Source organism: Salmo salar, chromosome ssa14, assembly GCF_905237065.1.
Source record: "Salmo salar chromosome ssa14, Ssal_v3.1, whole genome shotgun sequence".
Taxonomy (NCBI): domain Eukaryota; kingdom Metazoa; phylum Chordata; class Actinopteri; order Salmoniformes; family Salmonidae; genus Salmo; species Salmo salar.
In genome coordinates this window covers 45678263-45688553 of record NC_059455.1, presented here as the reverse complement: position 1 = coordinate 45688553, position 10291 = coordinate 45678263, and positions in this window count along the sequence as shown.

Here is a 10291-nt window from a genome sequence, read left to right as displayed (position 1 = left end):
GGACAGCGCCCCGCATACAAAAGCATGAAAAACATATTTCAACCAGGCAGGTGCGACACAAAAGTCAGAAATAGCGATATAAAAAATGCCTTACCTTTGATGATCTTCTTCTGTTGGCACTCCAAAAGGTCACAGTTACATCACAAATGGTCCTTTTGTTCGATAATGTCCTTCTTTATATCCATAAAAACTCAGTTTAGCTGGCGCGCTTCAGTCAATAATCCACCCAGTTTCCCTCCATCAAAATGCATACAAAATGAATCCCAAAATGTACTAATAAACTTTTCCAAACAAGTCAAACAACGTTTATAATCAAACCTTAGGTACCCTAATACATAAATAAATGATAACATTTAAGACGGGAATCGTTATTGTCTCTTCCACGCCTTGGAAATACTACAGACAAAATGGGAGCCACCTAGAAAAACTATAATTTCTGGCTCATTTTTCCAAAAACCAGCCTGAAACTCTTTCTAAAGACTGTTGACATCTAGTGGAATCCCTATGAACTGCAATCTAGGAGGACTTGGCCTTATAATAAAAGTGATAGCCATTGAAAATTGTGGTATGCTGACATTTTTTGGGGGGGGAAGGTTTGTCCTCAGGGTTTCGCCTGCCATATCAGTTATGTTATACTCACAGACATAATCTTAACAGTTTTAGAAACTTTAGAGTGTTTTCTATCCAAATATACCAATTATATGCATATCCTAGCTTCTGGGCCTGAGTAGCAGGCAGTTTACTTTGGGCACGCTTTTCATCCGGATGTCAAAATACTGCCCCCGACCCAAGAGAGGTTATCCAGAGGCTACCCGCGCATGTTCATCCACTTGCAACATATTTCCAGCCTCCAAACAGTGGTGAATGGAAAAGAGACCTCTGTAACACCAAACAGCACAAACTTTTGGCGATTGTCATTAGTCCACTGCTGTCCGTGCTCGTCTCGGTTTTGGTCACATCGCATTTTGGAGCGTAGGCTACACCACCCGTTTTCAACTGCATTTGCTCATTATTCTTGCCATAAATAACAGTGTAAAAGCTTAAATTCGTTTTTTTTTAAACTTTCATCACTTTTTTGCAATATCCAATTGGTCGTTACAGTCTTGTCCCATCGCTGCAACTCCTCTACGGACTCGGGAGAGGCAAAGGTCGAGAGCCATGCGTCCTCCGAAATACAACCCTGCTTCTTGACACACCGCTCGCTTAACCCGGAAGCTAGCCGTACCAATGTGTCTGAGGAAACACGGTCCACCTGCAGGTGCCTTGCCTGCCACAAGGAGTCACTAGAGCACAATGAGACAAGGAAATCCCTGCCGGCCAAACCCTCCCCTAAACCGGACGTAGCTGGGCCAATTGGCGCCGCCTCATTGGTCTCCCGGTCACAGCCGACTGTGACAAAGCCTGGGATCGAACCCGTGGTTGTAGTGATGCCTTAAACACTGCGATGTAGTGCCTTAGACCACTGTGCCACTCGGGAGGCCATAGCTTACAGTTGTATTTTTTTATTGTTGTGATAGGCTCATGTTTTACCAATAGCAACATGCAAGAGACTACGGTTGAGTTACAGTAGTAAACAATTAAGAAATGTTTGAGAATAGATTTCTAAATGCAAGTGTTTTTAATTACTTTATAAAATGAATGGATTCACATACAAGGCATGAATCTTAAGTTACAAAGCATTAACAAGCATTACAAGGCCTTTTTTAAATTGTATTTTTCTTTAACTAGGCAAGTCAGTTAAGAACAAATTATCATTTACAATGACAGCCTACCAAAAGGCAAAAGGCCTCCTGCGGGGACGGGGGCCCGGGATTAAAAAATAATAATAAATACAATAGAAATATAGGACAAAACATCACAACAAGAGAGACAACACAACACTAAGACGACAACATAGCAAGGCAGCAACACATAACACAGCATGGTAGCAACACAACATGACAACAACATGGTAGCAGCACAAAACATGGTACAAACATTATTGGGCACAGTCAACAGCACAAAGGTCAAGAAGGTAGAGACAACAATACATCACACAAAGCAGCCACAACTGTCAGTAAGAGTGTCCATGATTGAGTCTTTGAATGAAGAGATGGAGATAAAACTGTCCAGTTTGAGTATTTGTTGCAGCTCGTTCCAGTCGCAAGCTGCAGCGAACTGAAAAGAGGAGCGACCCAGGGATGTATGTGCTTTGGGGACCTTTAACAGAATGTGACTTTGCAGAACGGGTGTTGTATGTGGAGGATGAGGGCTGCAGTAGATATCTCAAAATTCTAAGCATGGTCAGAGAGAGAGAGACAAAGAAAACATGGCTTGTGCCAAGGCCCATAGCTCATGAGAAAGAAAGAAGGAAATAATCTCACCACAGCAGTTCGGGAACAAAAGAGAGAGAGAGAAAGAAAGTGAATCTAAGGGTGTGTTCATAAATTCAATCTGGAGTGCCAGAGTGCGCTCTGGGCGTTAGTAAATTCAGAGCGTTGTCAAGTTGTCCATTAGTAAATTCAGAGCGTTGTCAAGTTGTCCATTAGTAAATTCAGAGCGTTGTCAAGTTGTCCATTAGTAAATTCTGTGCGTTGTCAAGTTGTCCGTTAGTAAATTCAGAGCATTGTCAAGTTGTCCATTAGTAAATTCAGAGTGTTGTCAAGTTGTCCATTAGTAAATTCAGAGTGTTGTCAAGTTGTTCATTAGTAAATTCAGAGCATTGTCAAGTTGTCCATTAGTAAATTCAGAGTGTTGTCAAGTTGTCCATTAGTAAATTCAGAGCATTGTCAAGTTGTCCATTAGTAAATTCAGAGCATTGTCAAGTTGTCCATTAGTAAATTCAGAGCATTGTCAAGTTGTCCATTAGTAAATTCAGAGCATTGTCAAGTTGTCCATTAGTAAATTCAGAGTGTTGTTAAGTTGTCCATTAGTAAATTCAGAGTGTTGTCAAGTTGTCCATTAGTAAATTCAGAGCATTGTCAAGTTGTCCATTAGTAAATCCAGAGAGTTTCGCTCTTGGAGCGTTCAGAGAGCACACTGGACGCTCTGGCTGAGGAGTAGGGTTGATCTGAGCGTTCAGAGAGCACACTGGACGGTCTGGCTGAGGAGTAGGGTTGATCAGAGCGTTCAGAGAGCGCACTGGACGCTCTGGCTGAGGAGGAGGGTTGATCTGAGCGTTCAGAGAGCGCACTGGACGCTCTGGCTGAGGAGTAGGGCTGATCTGAGCGTTCTGACCTCACAATGGCAGTCAAGCACCCAAGCTAACTGGCTAACGTTGGCTAGCTACTTCCAGATACAAATGAGAGAACACCCCACTCTGACTATTTTACTCACCCTAACAGAGCTGGTTAGGCTGTTTTCATGTTATCCAGAGCGTTGGTGACTGTAACTGTGCTGCTGGCAACAATTGAAATACAGTACACCTTTTTTTGCCAACGTTTACTGACTCCGGCCATATTCAATGGGTGTTGAGCATTCGTAAATTCATCAGTTATTCTGCGCTCTGGTACACTCAGACAAGAGTGCTCTGAAATCGGAGTAGATAACCAGAGTGAATTTACGAACACACCCTAATACTTTTTATAAGCATCTGAGTTGTTTGGATTTCAAAATCGGAGTTGTTGACCAATAGCATTACTGTAAAGTTAACCAATCAGATATTAGACCTACATGACGTAATCACAACAGAACCTCTGCAACAGAACCTCTGAGGTGTGACAATGGGGGTTGTCAAGATCAACACAGAGAATGCTTGCATACAGATTATAAGAAGAGTCACTTAGTGGGTTGGGTCGCCCTACAGAACCGCCTTACTTTCACCCCTGCTTAGCATATCAAACCTCCCCTTTCTAGGCAGCCAGGTAACACCACCATACTTAAAGGTGTTAGAGTGGGGATGGATGGATGGATGGATGGATGGATGGATGGATGGAAGAATGAATGAATGAATGAATGAATGAATGAATGAATGAATGAATGGATGGATGGATGGATGACCCATTCGTCCCTTGTGTAAGTACTAAATCCTAACCTGTAATATATATTGAGTATACCAAATGCAAAGATCCTCACTGTAGCCTACTATATGATCTGTCTGTGTAGCTGTAGTCCATCAAGCCCCCTTTTTCTGGACAGGCAGATTTAGACTTAAGCACATCCTGGCAGGTTTTCCTTGAGCAGCTAAAATGATTTCCCAGCTTTCAGAGAGAATGAGGGTGATGATTGTTTTTATTGACTACGATGTTCCATTAGTGCTGGAGAGGACCTGTGTGTGTGTGTGTGTGTGTGTGTGTGTGTGTGTGTGTGTGTGTGTGTGTGTGTGTGTGTGTGTGTGTGTGTGTGTGTGTGTGTGTGTGTGTGTGTGTGTGTGTGTGCGTGCGTGCAGAGGAGCGGGTTAGAGAGGGCCAGGGTAAATAGCCTCTGACAGACGCTCAGAGCAAAGAGCCACGCAGAACCATGATGTGTCTGTCATACACACACAAATGCATAAGCAAGCGTGCACACACGCACATGGGCCGCCGAGACTTATCGCTGTGCCGTCCCTTGACAGTGACACAGACGTGGATGTACGCGAGTGTGTCGAGGCGTGTTTTAGATTCAAAAGGAGATTAGGAAGGGGGAGGGCCGAAATGTATTTAGCTTTATCTCATCAGGAATCTATCTCAGAAGTATTACCATTCAACACTCTCTCTCAGAGGAACCAATGGAGGGGATGTATTCCTTCCACGCTCTACAGCACAACTAGCCAATGGAATGTTTGACTCAATTCTCAGGATTCTTGAGGGTTGAGACTGGAATGAATAGAGTGTTTGGGATTCGGAGGATTGCCTTTAAAATGTCTAATTGCACTGTAACCCTGAACTTATGCGATACAAATTTAATTGAGCCCTTAATTAGAGTTAAAATAAAAACCGAAAGTATTGATTTGGTTCAACCTGATAAGTGTTATATAAAAATGAAAAAAATAAAAATAAAATCTGTCCTTCTTCAAAATATTGGCTTTCAGTGGATCTGCCACAACACTTTAATTGGATAGTCTGGATTGTCCATCTGTAGATGCTCTAAAGGGAGGCTTACTATCAACAAACTATCTGTTGATAAGCAACTGCTTGGGATCTGTTGATAAGCAACTGCTTGGTAAGGTTAGGGTAAGCTTTGGGGTTAGGTTTAGAATAAGGATTAGTTAGGGTCAAGGTTAGGGTAAGCTTTGGGGTTAGGTTTAGAATAAGGATTAGTTAGGGTCAAGGTTAGGGTTGTGGTAATGGGTTAAGATTAAAAGTTAGAGATAGTGTTAGTAGGTATTTGATTTCAACTAACTAACTTTTATTGATCACATACACATGGTTAGCAGATGTTAATGCGAGTGTAGCGAAATGCTTGTTGAAATGTTACTGATAGTCTGTAGAGTCTGTAGACCATCTACAGATGGACTATCCAAATAAAGTTGTTTGCTGTTTTTCTTCAAACTATGACTCAGAGGAGGTTCATTCCTTGTTTATTGTGTTTATTTTGTACCTCTCGCTTCTCTCTGTAGAAGCTGTTGAGACACAACACAACATCCATCCATGGGAGAAAGGCACAACGTGGAAGAAAGCTGCATCTATAGTGGAGGACTCAGGCAGTGGTTCGTTAAAAACTGGTACACATTCTTGGTCCTAAATGGCAATTTGAAATATAGATTGGGGAACTATTTGCTAAATAATGTGGCTGTCTTTGTTGTTTGTTTTGTTGTGTGTTTTTTTTATTTGATTTGTCTATGAATTGTGTGTGCAGGGCTCCCTTGAAAAAGACACTCTGGTCTCAATGGTAACTTCCTGTTTAAATAAAGGGAAAATAAAAATGACCTATACTCCCCTAATGATTTATGTGGACAGTGAAGCTTTAGCTTTGAATGTGGCCCTATACTCCAGCATTTTGGATTTCAGATCAAATGTTTCATATGAGGTGACAGTACAGAAGGTCAACTTTTATTTTAAGGTATTTTCATACATATGTGTTTTACCGTTTACAAATTAAATAACTTTATATCTATTCCCCCTATTTGAATACGTAATTTTTTTTCTCACAAGTATTTGGACAAATTCACTTTCAGTGTATTCAAGTAAGTCAAAAGTTTTGTATTTGGTCACATATTCACAGCACGTAATTACTACATCAAGCTTGTGACTAACACACTTGTTGGATGCATTTGCAGTTTGTTTTGGTTGTGTTTCAGATTATTTTGTGCCCTATAGAAATGAATGGTGAATAATGTATTGTGTCATTTTGGAGACACTTTTATTGTAAGTAAGAATAGAATAAGTTTCGGAAACACTTCTACATTCATGTGGATGCTACTATGATTACGGATAATAATGAATGTATTGTGAATAGATCCTGAATAACGATGAGTGAGACAGTTACAGCAGCACAAAGATCTTAGCCCCACTAAGGCTAATTTCTCACCATTACCAATAAAAGGGTAGGTTCCAAAATTTTTTTTGGGGGGGGGGGGTATGATCTTTGTTCTTCTGTAACTTTGTCACTCATCATTATTCAGGATGATTCATTCATGATTATATATAATTATGGTAGCAACCACATTAATGCAGAAGTGTTCAGAAACATATTCTATTCTTATTTACAATAAAAGTGACTCCAAAATTACATAATACATTATTTGCCGTTCTGTTCCTATTGGGCAAAACATAATCTGAAACACAACCTAAATAAACTGCAAATGCATCTAATATGTTTGCAGAGTAAAAAGCTTGATATAGTCATTATGTGGTAGGAATATGGGACAAAATACTGAACCTTTTGCTACTTTAATACACTATAAGTGAATTTGTCCAAATATTTATAAAAAATGTTTTTATTCAAATAGAGGGGATGAGATACATGAAGTGATTTAATTTCTAAACGGTAAAACAGATATGTATGAAAATACCCTCAAATAAAAGTTGACATTCACCTCATATGTAACATTTGATCTCAAATCCAAAATGTTGGCGTATAGGGCCAAATGTACCAATTTTAGCTTCACTGTCCAAATAAATATGTAAGGGAGTGTATGTAGTGCACTACTTTTGACCAGGCATAGGGCTCTGGGAAAAAGTAGTGCACTATATAGGGAACAAGAGGCCGTTTGGTACACAACCACAGTCTTTGTCTGGTCACAATAGAACACGAAGAGACTGTGGGGTGCTATGGAAACCAAAAAGGATGTACTATATATGTCATTTACCAGATTATATAAATGGAACTCTTCGGATTTCTATGACACTGGGCTTTTGCCAGGATGTGTTGTTGTTTCTGAGTGCTGTGGTGGTGTCCTCAGGTAACGTAATACCCAGCGCTGCAGTTCACTAGGAAAATACATGCAATATGTGTTCAGGTGTAGAAAGATTAAAAATAACTAGAGATTGATAAAGAGAGAAGAAAATGAAACACAAATACTCTCTCTCTCTCTCCCTCTCTGACACACACACACAAACACACACAAACACCATTCCTTAGTGGCAGTAGGTAGGTATTGATGAAGAGAGAGGGAGAGCTGTTTACGCATCACAGTGTAGTGATTATAGTTTTCTATAATCTCTTTCCTTCCGGCCTGTCTGTCATTTCTCTCCACACATCATTACAATAATACACCAGGCTCTATTACCCTCAGTCGCCTCCCGACTCCCCTCCGACTTCCCCCATGTCCCCTCGCCTGCCCCAGTCTCCCAGTCAGGCCACTGAGTAGTAGGTGTGTGCCTGAATCAGGCCCTTTCATTTCATGCTTTGTTAAAAAGGTCCAATACAGCTGTGTTTTTAAAATCTCAGTATCAAATCTGTTCTGGGTAACAATTAAAGTACTTTACTGTGAATGTTTTCAATTAAAATTGTTAAAAATAAACTAAAAATAGCTACTTAGCAAAGATCAATTTCTCAAGCAAGAATTTCACTAGGACTGTCTAGGAGAGTAACGTTGACGCAGGGAATCAGGAATCAGGTGCAGTTAGTGAGTTTAATAATAATTAACATAGAACGATACAAGAGAAGTGTCTGAAAAAAGGAACATATTAATAATACTGCCTGAAGAGTGAGGCTACAGAGTGGTAGATAAAGTGGGAGTAATCAGGGCAGTGATGAAGTCCAGGTGTGTCTCGTGATGGGGCGCAGGTGTGAGTAATGAGGGTTGCCAGGTGTGAGTAATGAGGATTGCCAGGTGTGAGTAATGAGGGTTGCCAGGTGTAAGGAATGAGGGTTGCCAGGTGTGAGTAATGAAGGTTGCCAGGTGTTCGTCATGAGGGTTGCCAGGTGTTCGTCATGAGGGTTGCCAGGTGTTCGTCATGAGGGTTGCCAGGTGTTCGTCATGAGGGTTGCCAGGTGTACTTCATTAGGGTTGCCAGGTAGGCCAAAACTCCACCCCACCTCTCTTACACTAAAAGGACAATATTATAATTTTCACAATTTCACAGTATTATTCCTGCCTCAGTGTGGAAATATATCAAACACATGAAAATCACGTTTTTGACTGCACTGGACCTTTAATGTCCTCCGACCGTGTCTCTCTGCAGTGTCCCCTCGTCCGCCCTCGTCCCGTCGCCCAGTCTCCGTGCCCTCTAATGGCAGAGCTCAGGGTCACATCCGTCCTCATGGACCATGCCAGAGGGAATGAGGGAACAATCTCGCTCTTATTTTCTCTCCCTTTCTACTGCATGCTAGCGCTCTCTCTCTGTCTGTATCTTCCTCTATCGCTCTCCTTCTCTCTCTCTGTCTGTATCTTCTCCATCTCTCTCCATCTCTCTCTCCCCCCTTCTCTCTCTCTGTCTGTATCTTCTCCATCTCTCTCTCCCCTCTTCTCTCTCTCTCTGTCTGTATCTTCTCCATCTCTCTCCATCTCTCTCTCCCCTCTTCTCTCTCTCTGTCTGTATCTTCTCCATCTCTCTCCATCTCTCTCTCCCCCCTTCTCTCTCTCTCTTGCTCCCTCTCTCTCTCTGTATCTTTCCCTCTCTGCCTCAATTACGCCTCTCCATCTTTCTGTCTCATTACACATCCCTGTGGTATCTCTCTCTCTCCACCTTTACAGTACCCCTTGACTCCCTATTTCCTGCTCCCTTCAATTTCTCTTCCATGTTCTTATCCTACACACTGTCTCACAGAATTGAAACACTCTCCACTGACATCCAAATCACCGTAGTAGAACATATACACGTCTGTAACCATGGTAGCCTGGAGTGAATGTGAATTCTTCAGAGGAGACAGTGAGAAGGAGGGAGAGAGAGAGAGAGACACAGACAGACAGAGGGAGGGAGAGAGAGAGACACAGACAGACAGACGGATGGACGGACACAGACAGACAGACGGACAGACGGACAGACGGACAGGAGGGTCCTCTCTACATGATTAACAATCGTCTTACTTCCCTCGTCTTTCTTCTTCTACATTCTCTCCTCCTGCTAAATGTCTTCAGCTCTACAGTAACGTTTTTTTTGTAACCTTTATTTAAATTAAGCACTGTGATGCAGTGCCTTAGAATGTTGCACCACTCGGGTGCCCAAGCACTAGGGCCTTCCCACCACCAGATGTGTGGATAAGACAAAAGATTAGGAAATAGACGGGAGGTCCCTTGAAAAGTGGATAGAAGGAGAATAGAAGAATAGATGACACTTGCTTGGTTTGAGGAAAGAAATACAAGTCTATGGATAAGAAATTTAAAAAAAGTCTGTGTATATAAGACAAAAAGGTGGGGAAAAGGAAGAGAGGTCCCCCCTGACATATGAACAGAGGAGCATGGTGGGTCTGAGAAGGGAATAGAAAGACCCAGTTTGGTGCTTGGTCTGCACAGGGTGTTGTGTATCCTCATCTATAGTAATGGGTAACAGAATCTGTCTGTGAGTGTTGGGGTGGGGGAGGAGGAGGAGAAGGGATCAATCTGCGGTGTAACACAATGACAGAGAACACTGAGGATGTGTTCCAAATTCCAGTCTATTCTCTATATAGTGTAATGCACTACGTAAGTATTCCATTTTGAAACATAGTCAAAGTGTTTTTAAATTGAACCTTCATTTAAACTAGGCAAGTCAGTTAAGAACAAATTCTATTTACAATGACGGCCTACCTCGGCCAAACCCAGACGAAACTGGTCCAATTGTGCGTCTCCCAATCACGGCCGGTTGTGATACAGCCTGGATTCGAACCAGGGTGTCTGTAGTGACGCCTCTAGCACTGAGATGCAGTGCCTTAGATCGCTGTGCCACTCGGGAGCCCCAGCTCTGTTGCAAAGACAGAGCTTATCCACTGGTTCGATATATCAGTGTCTCCAACTGAAACAAGACCCTGA